This window comes from Ylistrum balloti, unplaced genomic scaffold (genome assembly GCF_031769215.1).
Source record: "Ylistrum balloti isolate Yb309-2 unplaced genomic scaffold, AGI_CSIRO_Ybal_v1 Utg370790, whole genome shotgun sequence".
Classification (NCBI taxonomy): domain Eukaryota; kingdom Metazoa; phylum Mollusca; class Bivalvia; order Pectinida; family Pectinidae; genus Ylistrum; species Ylistrum balloti.
In genome coordinates this window covers 818619-838399 of record NW_026782461.1, presented here as the reverse complement: position 1 = coordinate 838399, position 19781 = coordinate 818619, and the positions used below count along the sequence as shown (strand labels likewise).

The following is a 19781-nucleotide window of genomic DNA, read 5'->3' as shown; positions in this document are numbered from 1 at the left end:
TGAAATTGAGAATTTATCCTTAAATTACCAAGGAATCTGTCAATTTACCAAAAAAAAAAAACAAAAAAAAATCCAGAATAAAGTTGATTCTGTCTGAAATTTAACAAAAGGAACACAAACTGGCCACACGGTTTTCTGTATAGGAAAAGCTTTAGTTTATAGACAATTACACTACAACAGATGATTTGATTGAGAAATGCGTGGGATGTCGCAGCTGCATGTACTGTATTAAATATACTTATCTTTATTAAGTAATATGACAGTTTTCAATTTACATTTATCATTATTTATTGACGCTGCGTGACCAATGGAAGAGATTCTTCGATATCCATCTTGTATATTTCTTGGTTTAACTGCACAGTGCCAAAAGTTTGGGCGAAAAAATGAAATATAAAAATACTGCAATGTGGTATAAAATGAAAGAAAAAAAAATTCATATTGATGCAACTTGTTAACAGAAACCAATTTTGGACTTAATCATGATCCTGACGTGAGACAGATATATACATTGTTTGCCATCAATCAGAAGGCAACACCAAATATGGTCATGGAGAATTATCATCTCTGCCAATCCTTTGATATCAGATGCTGAATGGGCCAAAATTATATTCTGTTTCTGATTCTTGGTGATGGATTCTGCAATCCTTCATTGCAGCCTTTCTCAGTGACTATAGAACCACGATGACGCTTCAGCACAAAAACATCGACTTGCCACTCCCAGCCACTGTACCCAGAGACTCACTACTGACAATGATGCAGTTATATATCACATGCAGACATTGGGTTTTAGAAATAGTAGCTGTGCAATCTTTTATGACATTTTCACAATGTACTCAATACTGGCGTACAATTTTTCTATCTACAGGAATTATGTCAGATAAAACTGGACAAAAAATCTTTGAAGTCAACATTCTAGGCTGTCTTACGACTCTGGAAGAGACAAAAAATTCAGCAATATGCTACGGGCAGTCTAAAGTTGTTTCATGTTCAGTACCAAGCTTTGTGATTATATCTTTGAACTTGTATATCTAAACAGCTTCAAAACCTTTTTCTTTTTTTTTAAACAAAACATCGTGAATACCCCCAAGGATAGATTATCGACACCAATAACACTGGTGTTCACTCAGAAATAATCTTGTCTAAATACAATTTCCATCATTAATCCCTTGGAATAAAATCATTTGTCGCCAAGCAACCATGACAGGTATAATTTCAATGTAATTGAATGGCTTATCGAGATCTTCACATTTGAAGGGAAGTTATTATTCAAAATGGACGTTTTAATCAATCAAGTTTAAGGTTTAAGATGTCTGATATTGTTGTTCATTACCACTTAGAGAAAACCTAACGACAGTTGGCATTTTTTCTGCCGTTGGAAGACAATTCATGATGAAGATATTTAAAACCTTTGACCATCAGTCAATAAGTCACAATGACAGTGTATTTTCATGTGTGTTAGGATAGCAACCCTTAATTATAAATTTTACATAAAGTTTACAGGTCCGTACAGCCTTCCATAGGAGTGACTTCTCGGCTTGACTGCATGCACTCATACACACATTTTATATGTATTGAAAAATAAGACGATCACATTTCTACAAATACCATTCCCATTTGTCTTAACGCCAAACAAAGCTAGATAAATCTATGACAGGAAGAAGCTACATCACCATGCATGCCAATAACCAAACATTACTGATTAGAACCGTTGCTATAAGACTTATAGAATACAAAATAGGCTCCATTTCTGTTGTCGCATCTTTTTGAAATTGGCCCTCTTGAATTATTCATTGCATGTTGTTCATGATATCTACTACTCATTTAAGCAATACCTGAACACTCATACATTTATATACTGTAAAATATATATTTTTTTATTTAACTTATTTTTGTGGTTTTTCAGTTTACAAGTACATACTGTAAAATATATTTTTTTTCATTCAACTTATTTTTGTGGTTTTTCAGCATATACCAGATGTTACCGGAAATACCAACAAAAATTATGTCACTGTTCTTTGACAAGCCTACCTTCCTATTTTCAGACTGACCCTGTGTATTAGACTCTGAGTTTTAATGCAGAATATAATTCTGTGTTAGGTTTTAATTCATTGGAAAAGTGACACGGATCAGAATATACACATATGCTTGATGCTGTTTTTGAAAACTACCTGATATATGAAAACTACAAAACTGATTTATTTATTGGGTTTGTGCACCTCCCTTGTCTCGATTTTGATTTTTCTTTCGATCACTTTGGACTCTCCTCTGTCGCTTCCTCGGCTTCAAAATTTACCCGTTAGCATAACTGACGAGTCCTTGAAGGACAAAACAGCTGATGCAGTTTAATTCAATGTGTGGCTCTACTGTATCTCACTCATTATCAAAAGTGTTATTCACTTGTGTGTTTTTTGTACAATTATCATACTAACAAATGAATATAGATGATTCGTAGTACTGCCTTGATATCATTGTTTTGATTAAGACAGCTTTATTTGACATAACAAACAAGTAAATGTGCTGATCATCATGACCGATATAAACAACATCACATTTTATATTGTGCAAATGGCATTTAGTCCTTTCTAGCTGATGGGAAATCTCTTTCCATTCGTTTTAATTAGATCTGTTGAACTTACGAAGATTGTCGAGTCATTTCAACAACCATCCAACATCCTGTTATAACACATTCCCTACAGATGCTTTTTCTCATTAAAAAAAATCTAAAGAGCACAAACGACAACCCTGAGACATATATACCTAAATACAAACATATCTATTTATACATAACAACCCTACATCTGTAGCATATCAAGTTGGTCATTAAGGGCATTGCACTCAGATATCAATACACAGAACTATTCTAAGCCAATTAACACAGATAATCTTCCAGCCTGGATTAAGATTGAAAATTATCTGTTATGTAATATATCACAATAATTGTTTTGTTTTGACAATATACCCATATCAAAAACCCCTTAAGTATATTTCGGAGGGAGGCTTGAAATTTATAATTATGATGTATCTTATCAAAAAATAACACAAAGTATGGATTAGCATGAATTTTTGAGTCATTTTTTTGTTTAAGCAAATTTGGTTAAAACATATTCAGTTGATCCTGTGAGTGATGCAACTGTGTTTCATCAATTTAGACAAAATTCCGATCAGTAATTCGTAACCAGAAATTCTAACAATGTTTCTCAATCATCATTACTTTATGCCCTTTTTCTTCCAAGACTTAAGTTGTATGGGCGGGCTGAGAGAGCGATGCAAGGCTTTGCAGTCCAAGTGTTGTTTACCTTAAATATTTTCTTTGTCTTAATGCATATGAAAGTGTTTAAGTTGGCAAATGTTAAGACTTCTATCAAATTTCTGTCAGAAATGCTAAATGGGTTTAATGCAAGATGTTAAAAGCACTGTTCTAGAGGTCCTGATACCAGATGTTTAAAGTGCAGGGTCACAAAATTCAATCCATTACATTTATATAACAGATATTTGATGTATGTTACACTTACAATGGATTCCTGCATCATAATCATAATTATATTGAGCACAAACTGCAAAGTGAAAAGTTTTAGAAATATCAAGATATTTATGGTTAAATCGGAAACTGTTTACAAATATTTCCATCTGTTTTTGGAATTCTGTAATCATAGGTGCAGAAATGCAAACAGCAGAACAATTTACTTCCTCTTTCAGCCTGAATTATTTAGAAAACACCAAGCCCTTCCATCAATTTGAGATATCTATCTAATTGTTTCTAAATACCTGACTTACTACCACCATCCGGTACTTGCGTGCGTTTTATGACCAGAACAATGTACCAGACACGTTTGTTTTATTTCCACAGGAATTCATTATCCCAAAGGTATTTATGTATATATATATAAATATGATGATTTCCCATCACATACGTCCGTACAGAGCCTGTAAAAGGTCTATCATGCCATATCTATCATTAATTCCTCCCTAAGACCACTTATCAAGTTCCTGAATATGACTACTATCACTAATTAATGTAAATATGTTTTTTCACAAACCAGACCCAAAGTTACTGTAAAATGATTAATTTTGGTGGGAGATTTATTTTCGTTGTTTTTATTCCTGATCCATGAATAGTTACAATATTTTTTAGTGAATCTATTGAACTGTATCATCCTGAAAATAGCGTTTCCACAAAATTGTAATTTTTTTGGGAAAATAAAAAAAAATCCGGGAAAATTGAGCTCAATGAAAATATATGACTTTACAGTAATCTCAATGTTTAACTAACATCATATAAATGTTAGCTTGTTCTTTTTGCCCTCAAAATAGTACAACAGATAAAAAAATACTGCTTTTCATTAACTAATTATTTGTAACATAGACTTGACTAAGTTACTGTCAGTAACTTTGATCAATTAATTACAAATCAATCTAATTATGCATTTTTTTTTTTTTGTATACAATTATACCATCAAATTACTTAACAGCTTTAAAAAGGATTCAAATATAGAAACCAATATCCTATGCAGACGAGTTTGTTTTTGTTCTTATTACCGGAATGAACCAACCTTATCTCTGATGTCAATCACGAATATTAGGTGAACTTCTTACAGAAGTGCACAGTCATTTCAGAAACCTTCGAAAGAACAATTAGCTAATATACAAAAGTGAAATTGTGTCTAACAAAAAAATATCAATGACATCCAGGTAGAATAAGTTACGTTTTATTTCCCTCTTCCCACCTCCACCATTACATACATCTGTATTCTGGTAAACAGAACACATTAAATCTGTGAGTACAGTTGATAGAACATGCCGTAGTTATTTCTGTAAGTACCTCGGAGATTTAACAAAAATCTGATACACATAACAGTAAATGTTACGTCAACCACCTTGTGACGAGTCTATAAGGAAAGAAATGTGGGAAAGAAAACTGAAACTATGATAAATATGACCTTGAACAAATCAATGATACTGTAGTATTCCTAAAAAAACTGAATAAGATAACACTTTGGTTACACTTAAGTTTTGTTACTTAAGATTTTTTGGTTGGAAGGAAAAATGAGATTATTGAGAAGGAGTGTTTATTGAAGTAAATACTTTTCAACAGTAAAAAATTGGCATGTGGATTGTACACTTGTATATACATATATCAGATCTTATCTAACCTTGACTCAGTCATGAAAAATATATAGAAGTGCATGTAAGACTACAGTTGAAGTATTAAAACATTAAAATTTACAACAGGTTTTCTCCAGGGATCCAAACATCAGGTGTCCCTTTTATCACTACCAAAGTTCTAACAAGTTTGCCTCTATATCCTGCACAGGTTCTTCCTGCCATTTTTTGAAGTCGTCCATTAAAAATATAATTGTTGTTTAAATAAAAAATGAAGTTGAATAGATCATGACAGTATCCTGCTGGTATGCCGCTGGAAATCAGATGCAGACATAAAATAAAGTGTGTCATTTTTCTCCTCCATTCTCATTACGTCTACTGTATCTCACGAGAACAGCAAAAATTCAAAGTCAATAAACATTTTCCTTTATCAATTTATTAGCATATTTTCCTGAAGTTTCTCATTAAAGATCAATTTTTCAGAATTTCTCTTAAAAGTATTACGTTACCTCTGAGTCAAAGATAAAAGTTGAACATTTTTGATATAATTACAAAACACTGTATATGACCAGTTGATAATTCTGAAAAATTTCTGTCAATCATGACCACCTAAATTTGAAGAATGTTTTTTTTCCCTCCCAAAAAAGCAGTAAACATGAATTTAGAACCTCAAGCTTATTAATCAACTTTAAAGATACACAATATATATTTTATAATTTGTGTATGTGTATGTTGTAAATGAAAATCTGAAAATAAAATATTGTTTACGCCAAAGATACACAATACAATACGTTCATCCTTAGTAAAAAATATTAATGAGATTGCCTAAAATTTTGTCAAAATTACATCTAATTTATCGTTTTAGATCAGTAAGTTTAAAACAGATAAAAGGTTCTACAGCAGTACGATATATAAAAAAAAAGTCTAAAATTCTGTCGGAGTATTTATAATTTACTGGCGATTTATCACCAATATTTTGAGCTCAAGAAGATAGGGAGACATCATCCACAAGTTAACTGAGTTTGGACAAGTGGAAACAATTACTAGATAATGACACCACAAGTGGTTCCTATCCTGGTAAAGAGGGATTAAAGGGTTTGTTGTCTGTAGCTACTGTAAATATTATAGGAGGACTTCTAAACAATGGGCCAGGTATCAGCTGACATCACAGGAGGAGTGAAGTAGGAATTGTATGTTTTGTTCTGTGGTCTGACTCATATAAGGGGTAAGGATGATGTGTCTAGTTCTGGTGTCTGATAGCACACTAGGGGTGAGGTAGGGGTGATGTGTCTAGTTCTGGTGTCTGATAGCACACTAGGGGTGAGGTAGGGGTGATGTGTCTAGTTCTGGTGTCTGATAGCACACTAGGGGTGAGGTAGGGGTGATGTGTCTAGTTCTGGTGTCTGATACCACACAAGGGGTGAGGTTAGGGGTGATGTGTCTATTTCTGGTGTCTGATAGCACACAAGGGGTGAGTTAGGGGTGATGTGTCTAGTTTTGGTGTCTGATAGCACACTAGGGGTGAGGTAGGGGTGATGTGTCTAGTTTTGGTGTCTGATAGCACACTTGCACTTGCGGTGAGGTAGGGGTGATGTGTCTATTTCTGGTGTCTGATAGCACACAAGGGGTGAGGTAGGGGTGATGTGTCTAGTTTTGGTGTCTGATAGCACACTAGGGGTGAGGTAGGGGTGATGTGTCTAGTTTTGGTGTTTGATAGCACACTTGCACTTGCGGTGAGGTAGGGGTGATGTGTCTATTTCTGGTGTCTGATAGCACACAAGGGGTGAGGTAGGGGTGATGTGTCTAGTTTTGGTGTCTGATAGCACACTAGGGGTGAGGTAGGGTGATGTGTCTAGTTTTGGTGTTTGATAGCACACTTGCACTTGCGGTGAGGTAGGGGTGATGTGTCTATTTCTGGTGTCTGTTAGCACACTAGGGGTGAGGTAGGGGTGATGTGTCTAGTTCTGGTGTCTGATAGCACACTAGGGGTGAGGTAGGGGTGATGTGTCTAGTTCTGGTGTCTGATACCACACAAGGGGTGAGGTTAGGGGTGATGTGTCTATTTCTGGTGTCTGATAGCACACAAGGGGTGAGTTAGGGGTGATGTGTCTAGTTTTGGTGTCTGATAGCACACTAGGGGTGAGGTAGGGGTGATGTGTCTAGTTTTGGTGTCTGATAGCACACTTGCACTTGCGGTGAGGTAGGGGTGATGTGTCTATTTCTGGTGTCTGATAGCACACAAGGGGTGAGGTAGGGGTGATGTGTCTATTTCTGGTGTCTGATAGCACACAAGGGGTGAGGTAGGGGTGATGTGTCTAGTTTTGGTGTCTGATAGCACACTAGGGGTGAGGTAGGGGTGATGTGTCTAGTTTTGGTGTTTGATAGCACACTTGCACTTGCGGTGAGGTAGGGGTGATGTGTCTATTTCTGGTGTCTGATAGCACACTAGGGGTGAGGTAGGGGTGATGTGTCTAGTTTTGGTGTCTGATAGCACACTAGGGGTGAGGTAGGGGTGATGTGTCTAGTTTTGGTGTTTGATAGCACACTTGCACTTGCGGTGAGGTAGGGGTGATGTGTCTATTTCTGGTGTCTGATAGCACACAAGGGGTGAGGTAGGGGTGATGTGTCTAGTTTTGGTGTCTGATAGCACACTAGGGGTGAGGTAGGGGTGATGTGTCCAGTTCTGGTGTCTGATATCAGACAAGGGATAAGGTAGGGGTGATGTGTCCAGTTCTGGTGTCTGATATCAGACAAGGGATAAGGTAGGGGTGATGTGTCCAGTTCTGGTGTCTGATATCACAAAAAGGATGAAGTTTGAGTAACTTAATTAATTTTGTGGTCTACGCCTTTGAACCTGTTATAAACATACTGCCCCTTACACAAATTTTTATGAATGCTTCCTATCCTGTCCATTTTGTCCTCAATGTAAAAAATGTGAACCCTATATCTTTTAATGTAATATCATCATTTCAATAAAGAAACTTTAAATTCATTGCTAAACATTATATGATAAAATTCTCCACATCTATGATTTTCATTCATGTAATCAATTTAGAACACATCCCAGTAATAGCTGTAGGAGGAAATTTGAATTCATTTGAGACATATCAACATCTAAACAATCAATGAGAGGACGATTGAAAGGCTATCATAAAATTCCAGGCCTCACCAGGATCCAATTATTTCCAGTTTTCTCTCAAAGATAAACAGTTACATGATACCATTCTGCACCAAAAGATATATCTGTGTTTTATCAACATTCCGCTTTACCAAAAAGATAAAAAAAATTTTCAGACAATAGAGAATTAACACAAAGGAACCGAACAGGAAGTCAGTAGTTAAAGTCGATCTATATATAGTAACGAAATACAAGGTACAAACAAATATCTGTCTATACGCAGGATGTACTTCAATCAAACAGCAAGAGACATTATCATATGTTATACAACATGTACTGTACTTCACCTGTAATAAGCCCACAGCACATGCTGAATTAAAACATTGTATATAACTTAACAAGAGGTGCCAGCTTATCGCAAGACAATGATAAAAGATTTGTTAGAATTTTAATTGACAATTATAAAAGATGAGGGTGGGCTTATTACCAGGCATGGACTTATTATAGGACAAATAAGGTTATCATGAATTTCGTGGCTTACAGCATTAATTGGCTGCAATGTTCACTTTTCTGACAGCAAGTAAGAGTTCAGTGAACATTGGAACTCTGGTGCCATTTGAAATCCGACTAAATTGTCCTTTATCAGCATTTTATAGAAAATTAACTCATAATTCCCATCAAATGAAAAAATCCTCTGTTGAGTTAGATATTCATTAAACTTATTTGGAAACAAAATTGAATAAAGCTTAAACAAATTCAGTTTGTGATCGCTACACTCAGAGAAAAAAATTGGCAAAATCCAGCAAAGTTAAATCTTTCATCATATGACAGTTGTCACAGCGATCTCCAGAATTTGCAACTTTCATTTTTTTCCAACATCACAATAAATGTGTTGATGAACAATAATAATCCTTTGAGAGAGTATTGGTGTCTGTAAACAATGCCACATCACTGGCAGTGCTATCTAAATAGCTATCCAGTGTAACGTTAAACAAATCCCTTCGAAATCAATTCTATCGACAGGTTTCGCCCAAACTATCGACATGCATAATGGTGACACAAGTGTCATGATATTACACAAATTACTTCACCTCTAAATTCATTTCCTGGCTCTGATCATTCACATGCCTTCCAACTTGCCATGGTCTGGCTTTTATTCGGATTCTAGTTTAATTTCTGTTTGTATCATAAAAGTTTACAGACCAACACTCTGACATTAAAATTCCATATCCAAGTGGACCTCCAGCAATCTCACTAAATGCTAGAGGGACAATGTAAACCAAATTTGAAGAAAGCTTATCAAGACTTGACATTGCTTTAGCATGGAATATGTGACACATCAGACAGACATGGGTAACTCTTTATTCTCCAACTCCACCCCCATAACATGACAGAGACTTAAAAATGTTCTTTTAAGGTCAGCACAAGTGACTTTTCCAATGTCATCATTTTATTGGTCGCAATAAGATAGACATATTCAGAGTAAGCTAATCTTTTTTGTTCTTACTTTGTTCCACTTGAAAGATAAGTATCGTGTTATCAACATTTTAGAATTAATTCTGTAGAGCAATCACCATTGAACCACCAATATTCTGTAGCCTCTAAAGGGTTATTGATAAACACAGGGGACCGTGAACAGATTTATAGCTTATAATGTCTGCAAGTTGCAACTTTTTCAATCATTCACCATGAAATTAATCATTTTTTAACAAATATTTTTGACCTGGTATGAATGGAAGGCTGGTTAGTGAAAGAGCATTATATAGTACTAAAGACAATGTCTCAAGGTTAAAAAAAACAGTTAATTGCCAATTTCAAATACAGGCAAGATCTATGAATATATTACAATGGGCAAACAAGTGATAATGATTTCTATACAAATGTCAGCAATATTTCTTCTTATCCAATTTTTCTATGAATTATTGTATTTCAAATCACAAATATATTGCCATTGTCAAATAACACAAACAATACATCAGATTCATGGAAAACCAGTAATACAAAGACATACAGACAGACATGCCTTCCCTTAGTTCATCAACATGACACAATTATTATTTTCCTTCACACTGATTCACCATCACACTTATTCTCCTCAACACTTATTCTCCTCCTGCACACTTATTCTCCTTCACACTTAATCTCCTTCACACTTATTCTCCTTCACACTGATTCACCATCACACTTATTCTCTTTCAAACTTATTCACCTTCACACTTATTCTCCTTCAAACTTATTCTCCTTCACACTTATTCACCTTCACACTTATTCTCCTTCACACTTATTCTCCTCCTTCACACTTATTCACCTTCATACTTATTCACCTTCATACTTATTCCCCTTCTCACTGATTCATCATCACACTTATTCACCTTCACACTTATTCTCCTTCACACTTATTCTCCTCCTTCACACTTATTCACCTTCACACTTATTCTCTTTCACACTTATTCTCCTTCACACTTATTCTCCTCATTCACACTTATTCTCCTTCATACTTATTCTCCTTCACACTTATTCTCCTCCTTCACACTTAATCACCTTCACACTCATTCTCCTTTATACTTATTCTCCTTCACACTTATTCTCCTCCTTCACACTTATTCACCTTCACACTCATTCTCCTTCATACTTATTCTCCTTCACACTTATTCTCCTTCACACTTATTCACCTTCATACTTATTTTCCTTCACACTTATTCTCCTTCACACTTATTCTCTTCAACACTTATTCTCTTCAACACTTATTCTCTTCAACACTTATTCTCCTTCATACTTATTCTCCTTCATACTTATTCTCCTTCACACTTATTCTACTTCACACAAACCCGTACCAATGATTACTGAGATTACCAGAGTGTTACTATGACAACCAAGCAAGCCATAATGTATAAATGCATAAATCTGTTATTTTTTTGTTTTTTAAGTTTCACATACATATCTTCATGAAGATTGTAATAAATCTGTCTCCAAACCTCACACTAGCAAATCCATTTCGGCATTTAAATCATTACCTATTTTCGGAATGCTGTGGGGAAAGATTTGCTCTTAACTTTGCCCTGGTAGACGGAGAAGGTATCAAACATGGTCGTCAAAATCATTTGAAGTAAGAATATAGCTTGTATATATAAATCTCCTTGAAAACAATATTAGTCAAAGAAAAGATATATGATAATGACAACCATTGTTGTCAGCTGATCTTTTCGTTTATGTAAAATTGATGACCTCAGTTCTACTGCATTTTGTTTTGAAACAAAACGATACCATAAAAACCCTTGTAATGAGGACATTTTTTTAAAGAAATTGAAGGTGCAAAGTGGAAAGCGCAGACATTACTGAACTTTAGGATTTTTCAATTTTGTTTTTTGTTTTTTTGTTTTTCATAGAAAAACAGGATCGGTAAAGACCGTGGCCTGTTTGAGACATTGAAAAATATGCTGATAATCATGTTATTATGGTTAAAACGCATATAACTTCGACTGTTATGAAATTGGCAGCTTTCATTTTATTCGTCATCATGTCGTATACCACAACCAAGAAGCTTCGAGCACAGTTTTGAACTTTACATCATTTGTCTGCCGTGTTACCTGAACATTCTGAGATCAATTTTTTGGCTCCCGTAGATTGTTTTCGACTAAAGCTTTGGGTGTGTACATTATGCAAGTAGAAGCGTACAGTCAGTATTTTCAACCCCATAAAGCACCTGCACACAGACACATTACATAGTAAAACAGAGAAAACAATTCACTTTAATTTTTTACATGTTATTTTATATATTTACTTAGGAAAATTGTCTGAAAAAAATGAAAATGAATCCAAATCATTTGAGAGAAACAACCAATAAATAAATAGCCCCATGCCTGATGAACTAGCCACTATAATTACACAGGGCCCCACATATCCCACCAATATCACTATCATCAGATAACGCATATCTGATTGCTTGAGCGAAGAACTCAGTGCATGGAACACATGTTTGTATCAAAAATGAATTTGCTTGGATTGCTGATGGAGATTGGTTTGTACCACTGTTATAAGTAATATGAACAGGACAGATTTCTACTGGGAGGTCTCAACAATTATACTGAATATCTGGTGACAAACACTTGTCTCAACAATTATACTGAATATCTGGTGACAAACACTTGTCTCACCAATTGTACTGAATATCTTGAGGTCAACACTTGTCTCACTAATTATACTGAATATCTAATGGTCAGCACTTTAAGTGTCCAGGTTACAGATAATATTTGTGATAAATTTAAGAGATATCAACATTTGGCATCAAAGGGTGATCGAAGACTTATTTAACAGAAAAAAGGAAGATGAAGAGTATTTCAATAGAGACATAACACACCCTACAGGAAACAGTTAAATACCACTTATTGTGGAGATGGATTTTCATGTAGGTATATTAGTGTGAATGCGTGTTTCAGTCGGGGATACATTCGGTCGAACATTAGAACCCTCCGTAGAGAAATATTTACTGCTCAGAATACAAGACTGCCATCAATATTCCCAACAAACATACAATGCTGGTCAAATCTACAAACATGAATATGAAAGCGCTATATTGACTGGAGAAAGCTACGTATACCATTTTCTAAGTCAATCATAATTTGGTTTACATACTGACCATAGATTCAACTCTTATCCTTCGTATTGAGCTGTCATGACCGTTCTATGATAAATCTATAAAAAGTCGTATATCATCGTAAGTGTTAAGTGGTTTTGGGACAGAAAAACATCCCAACACGCCTGACAAATTGATACTAGATGTCCAACGGTTGACAGATTCCTCTAAGAAATCTATAACGAGTTAATTTTTTCAACAACGACGACTTTTCTGATTGACTGGACCTAACACTACAAATACTAGCCAAACCATTTAGTCCGATAGTCATGCTTAATCAACCAGTCACCATATAAACGAGGTCAAGCATGCTTAAGTAGGTGTAAGCCGGAGACAAGATTCTGTATCCATATTACTGATCAAAGTGCTTCATTGCACTCTATCAACACTCAAAAACCTTTCCAATTTTTATGTCATTTTTGTTAAATAATTTACCGGGTGACAATCTTTTTGGAGCTTACCACGAACTGCTTTAGAAATTACTTAGATAAACTGTATGAAGACCTTTACCATGACACTGTGCTTTGCATATAACTTGCTTAGGTTTTCTTCACAGCCAGTAAGAGTATATTTTAATCTATGTATTGGCGTTTATAAATCTGTTTATCGTTGGCACGACTCGATTACGGGATCGTAACCTTGTATTATCAAGACACTCGGGGCCGATCAAGTGTAGAATGCTATGTTTTCTTTTGTCCTTAACAGGAACCCCGTAAAAAATTGGCTTCAAATGTGTCAAAAATGGCCAGCAATTTCTCAACTGTTGTAAACTTACCTTGATTGAAATGATGGAAAAGTACTTTTTCTGGTTCAGTGTGAGTGTGGCCAGGATGTACAGTGCATGGCTTTTAAGAGAAAGCTACAAGATTTTCAAGAACCAGACAGATTACCAAACCATTTAATGTAAATGTTGTTCTGAATTTGTTTATTCTTGTGGCTCTGATAAGACAACAGGAAATTGATTCTCTACTCTAACAAATGGTAGAATGTGTACCGTAGAAAATTCTCCTATGTTCATGATGTCTACTATGTTTGTCATTTCTACAAACTCTATAACATTATAATCTGACTCCATGCTGAGATGGAATTAAAAAATGTTTATTAGGATTAATTTCAATTCTATTTTTTGAAAATTGAAAAATTCCAATTTAATATTTATACCCTTGCAGGCCTCATACAACAATTGAAATAAGGAAATTTATTCAATTTCAATTTTTTGAGACTTAAAAAATCACATTTCTTGCTTTACACCATAGCAGGTCTCGTGAAACACTTGAAATATTGAAATTTATTCAATTTCAATTTTTTGAAAATTGAAAAATTACATTTCTTTTTCAACACCATTGCAGAGTCTTTTGCTGCTTTCATGTTTATTTATGAAATGTCTGGGTCTATGATAAAGGGTGAAGGGAGAAGAAGGAATGAGAAATGCCATTTATTCATGAAGTTTCATTCTTCAGTAATCAGTGAACACATCATAGAACTCCCAGATACACCAGTTTTTCTCAGACAAACTGACAAAAACTCTAAATTTTGTCATTTTTAAACATTTTTCATAACTTAATTATCAATAAAGTTCAATCTGGTATTTGATGTATTTTACAATGGTATTTCTTAAAACAAGTGGAAATGTTTACACAATTTACAAAGGGCATTCAGTAGATCCATCTAAATAGACATCATATAAGCCCATGACTCAAAAGTTCAAATGTCTCAGATTTATAAAATTAAATCCACTTCCTTTTGCCCCTAATTCAATTGTATGTGTTTGATGAAATAGGAGGAGTCGTTTAAGATAATGAAGTGACAATCTATGTATTAAGCATTCCATTTGACTACCAATTCACCATTCTCTACAAGACATCCTGTTGGTCTCTGATCATTACAGGAAGCCTCCATTTCCAGCGTAATATGACTATTGATCAGACCAATAATGTGTAATTTTCCCCGAACTCCTGACCTCCACTACAAATGTTACATAGAATATTCACTGCAATGTTTCCCAAAGTCTGTTCCTGTTATGAAAAGAGCTACAATTACCCTGACAGTAATAACCAATGAGAAGGATTTCCTGGGAAAATGTGGTTATCTAAAAAATCTCTTGAAGTTTCTGATATCTGTAGATGGACACCTTCAGACTTGTCTGGTAATGTAAATTTGCAAAAATTACCACAATATACATCACATTTTATCCATTCCTGAATACCAAAGATGGACAGAAGACTCCCAAAGCAGATATGAAGAAAAATAAGATCTACATGTAGTCTTAAATATATCTTAAACACATATTACTGCCTTCTCAATACATTTTGTGTCAAATACTTCAAAATAATTAGAAAGGGGAGGCTTGATTTTAAAAGCTGAAGCACTTAAGTTTTTGTTTCAAATGAATTTGGGGATGTTCTATTGAAGCTAAATGGAAAAAATATGAGGGCAGTAAAATTAAACATTATTAAGGCACATACAAAATTAATAACATCCAATTAGATGCAGGTGCCCATTCATACATCTGGGAGTACTAGAAAATCGTTATAAAGTTACAAAAGGTTAGAGAGGATCAAAGCCACACATGAAACGAAACAGCTTTTCTTTCGTAAATAAATGTAGATTCACTGTCCAATCAGTCTTAATCTATCATAAAGTTCTCTTTTCTCTGTATTGATAAAACCGTTTTTAAAAGTTGGAAATGGATGGCAGGAGAAAGGGTTTAGAGTCATACGTGTTCTTGAACTTTTACCCATAGATTTTTGTGTCAGTGGTTTCCTGGCCCGAGCTGATGTCTACGGAACTGCGGAATCAGAGCAACAGCTGCAGTGTTTAATGTTTGATACTGATGACTGCAGGGTTATAGATATATAATGATTCCCAGGATTTCCACTTGTTGAGATACTCACAGACTTTCACAACGGAAGTTTAAGTTATATCTGTTATAATCTGTATACCTATTGACAGATGTATTCTGGGATATAATTACTTATAGATGGACAGGTGGTCAGTGTGAAGTTGTGATAAAAATCCTACACATGGTCAGTAACACCTGATAATGATCCCCAATTTTTCCAGACAAATTTTGTGACACTGGTACAATTAAATTGTACAAGTAAAACTTGATTACCTTGTCACTATTTGTCAAATGTCTGAAAATATCTTGTTATATACTGCCACATTTTGATAAGTGGCACCTTATTATAAAATCTAATGATACATCACTTCCTTCTACTCATTAAACCTATACTATAAACAAATAGTGAGTGTTATCCAACTTCAAAGTCTTCAACTAATCACTGAAACTGTTGTATAAATATGCATGTTATACCACGTTTAGCATGTTTTGATTGGCTGACAGGGTGAACTTTGACCGAAAGAACGCTTCATGCACTGACAAAAATTAGAATGTGCAATAAGGTACAGAACAGGTCAATTCAACATCAGAATAGTGATAATGTGATAAAAGTCAAACAAATTTGTAATTCTTATATATGATAATTCGTTCGCTTTTGAGTTATTTTCAAAAAGTTACAAAAGTACTCAATAAAGTCAATTTCTTAACAGGGGTTTTTTTTTTTTTTTTTTAATTCGTTTATCCATTTAATTTTTTTTTTTTTTTTTGGCTTAACTTTTGAAAAGTCAAAAAATAAAAAAAATCACCATATACCACAACTACTCAATGTGTAATTCTATTCCTACTGCAATCGACTGTCCAGTGACATGGTAATACACAGATGTTTAGTATACTATTTAATGAGTCTGATTCACTCTTTAATTTGTGACCTTAACGTTTCATATATTCATTCATAATCTAAATTTGCATTAATATACCAGAAATGCTTCCCAAAGTTGAGAAAGTTACTTTCAGACTTGTTCTCAATATCTAATACATTAAGTGAGCTACAAGCTTCTCAAGCCTTCGTTAAGATAAGCATTGATGGTCAATATTTGTAAATTACGTAATAGGCACTGAAACTTATCTCTTACTGTATACCTTAATTACCACTTAACTGATCAGAATGACGAAGAGCACAATAAAAATCTATAAATCAATAATACCTACACAGTTATTGATTGATGACAGATTTTAATCAATAAATGATCTGGTCCATAAACTCTCTACTGGGACCCACACAATGTAAGACAGCCAAGTAGATAATATAATGTTCTGTTATCGTAACTGTCACCACACTTAACTGTGTACTGATATCACTGTCTGTTACAGCTACAATACCTACGTCACGTAGCCCACATGACCAAATATTCAAGGTTGCAAACAGAAAGTTTGAAGTGCTTCAAAATGACTGACTCTGGCCTTTCAAAGAAAAATGTTATTTCTACTGATTTAGCACTGGATAAAATTATCATTCTTTGTAAAAGAATTTCAAACTGTAATATTGGTAATATTGGTCATAAAACTGCAAAAAAAACCAAGAAACCTTGAACTAGCATTACTTTTTCAGATGCCATGGATGTAGTGCTTTTATTTCTCTCACTCTAATTGGCTCAAAGAAATAGAATCAGGATATTTCCGTGGGACCCCCTGCGTAAAAGCCTTGTAATTGGTAGCTCTGAATTTGACAGTTGATAAATGATTAGTAATTCAACTCAACAAGATGTACTCTTACAGAGCGAGGCACACATGCCATTTTTCTTTGAAACATAATAGAATTATTGTCATATAGAGACAGAACTACTCCCGATTCTTAATTACGTACTTTATGACTCATTAAAACTCGGTTACATTGACGAGAAACCAATCATTCACTATCAATCAAATTCCGCAGGACTTACTTCGGCTCTTCAATGGACATCCCAGCATCCTGAACTCATTACAACTCCACCCCCACCCTCATCCCCCTCCCACCACAATCCCCCTTCCAACTCTCTTGCAAATAAGTATCAATGTTTGATGAATTTCTATAATTAGAGTAATTGTGACCTTGACCTTAGATCCTGCAACTTCTCAATAAAATGGAGGGGCATAACATTGAAAAACGGAATTTTGCAGAATTTTTACCTACCGGTATGACAAGGCAGAATCTTGAAATTTTATGTCGTTTTAGCCGTATCTTACCTTCTAGATGAAGTTTAATCACCTCATCATTAGAAATGTAATGGTTGACTTAGTTACATCAATACTATATCATAAAACACAGCATTTCACACTAATATTTTGTCATATTTATGCCAAGGGTTTCTAACTAAAAGTTTTCATCAGTGTTGAAAGTTTTCTTAATTAGTACAGTAAAAGTTCCTCAGATATTAACAATATCCACAATGCTGCTATATAACAATAACATAAAGATTTCTGATAACATCACTGATTAAGTTTAAAGCAAAGAGAGCCATGATTACAAATATCTGTCTGTGGAATGCCAAACCCTAAGTGAATTTCTAATTGTTAATTCAGAGAGATCAATGTTTAAGTAATAGCTGTCATCTTACTACAAATGTTTTTTGAGTCTAAAATAAGGACCGCTATTCTGATAGGTAACATGTACTTAAAGATAAGGATTACAGTGATCTTGTCAGAGTGCATCATTATCTACGTATAACTTATTAAGATAGTCTGCAATCAATCACACACAACGTCACCAACACTAACACAACGGTATTACATTGGCTTTAGATCTCAAGTAAGCCACTCTCTGGTATTGGTGTATACAAGCAGACACGGCGCTCTGCCGATACTTGCAACCCTTATAAGGACACTTATGAGACGATTCTGTCACCAAGCTGCCGATCTCTACACAGAAGTGGCTTGTTTGGTAGATCTTTCTAAGCTGCTGTGAGGGGCCTTCGAGAAAAATTGATTGACAAGCCTTCTTTTCCAAGCCACCCTAACTGACAAGCATAGAAATCTACAGCTCCAATTCTTATCTGTCTCACTCCGTCTTTACTGTTATAAACTTCACAAGATATGGTAACCATCACCGAATTCCGAATTTCTGAGGAAATTAGTTTTTCATGAAGCATGAAGTGTGTCCATTATGGGCAAAGCTAATCCCAAATACTTTCTAAATTTACTAGCATACCATCGTATTAAGTATCCTATTTATACTTTCAGGTACAAGATGAGCTGCTGTTGATGACGACGAATTAGTGAACTAACAGCTTAGAAGAAGTCCGGGAAGATATTTTACGATACAAAGGTGATTATAAGGATCATACAGATATTCTGCTAATACCGTACAACTTGTTACTTTTGTGCACGAATGTGAAAGACAAGAAATTAATTACAGTAGTTTCAGAGGCATATCTTTCATATAACGACCATATTTGGACTCATTAGATAGACAACCTCTATTATACTGTCAACTTATCACAGTAACGACTTTTGGGAGTGCTTAATACGATTTATGGACATCGATTTCTTATGTATTAATCAAGAAACGTAAATGATTTTTAGATTGATCGAGTGGATCACTCTCAGCTCAAGTGATAATGACTTTAGAAGAATCTCTCAAAAAACTAATTTAATTAACTTTCAGAACAAATACTAACTAAGTGGACAATAGAAACATCACACAAAGGGTATTTTGAACGCTGCTTTGAATTAATTGTAAATTGATTATTTGATGAGAATAGACACAATGCTACGAAGTATTGTATTATGCTTCTAAGCTGGTGTCTCCGCTTTATCAGCCACTTTTACACATGACCAGCTTCACAAGTCACGCTTCCGCGATAAAGTGAATTGTTTATAATCAATAGGACTCCTACAATCACAATTCGTGTTTATTTGCAGGCGAATGGGTTTGTTGGGATCCATAATTCATGTTTTCAGTAATGATAGGAAGACCTTCAGAATATAAAGACATTTCCGTACAAACAATTCCCAGATTCTTTATCGCGGGTTTGGGCTCCCAGGACAGACAGCAAACTGGGTTAAGTAATTACATATATATATATATATATAACATATGCATTTATTCTCTA

General features: G+C 34.7%; 1 protein-coding gene across 3 annotated transcripts in view; it reads left to right on the top strand.

The window, feature by feature from the left end:
• The window catches only part of LOC132558455 (G-protein coupled receptor moody-like), a 36279-nt gene that overhangs the window by 14415 nt on the left and 2083 nt on the right, over window positions 1–19781 (top strand). For all 3 annotated transcript variants that reach the window (XM_060223028.1, XM_060223029.1, XM_060223030.1), the window contains exon 2: window positions 18910–18994. The gene's annotated coding sequence lies outside the window, so the exon portion shown is untranslated. The remainder of the gene's footprint in view (window positions 1–18909; window positions 18995–19781) is intronic.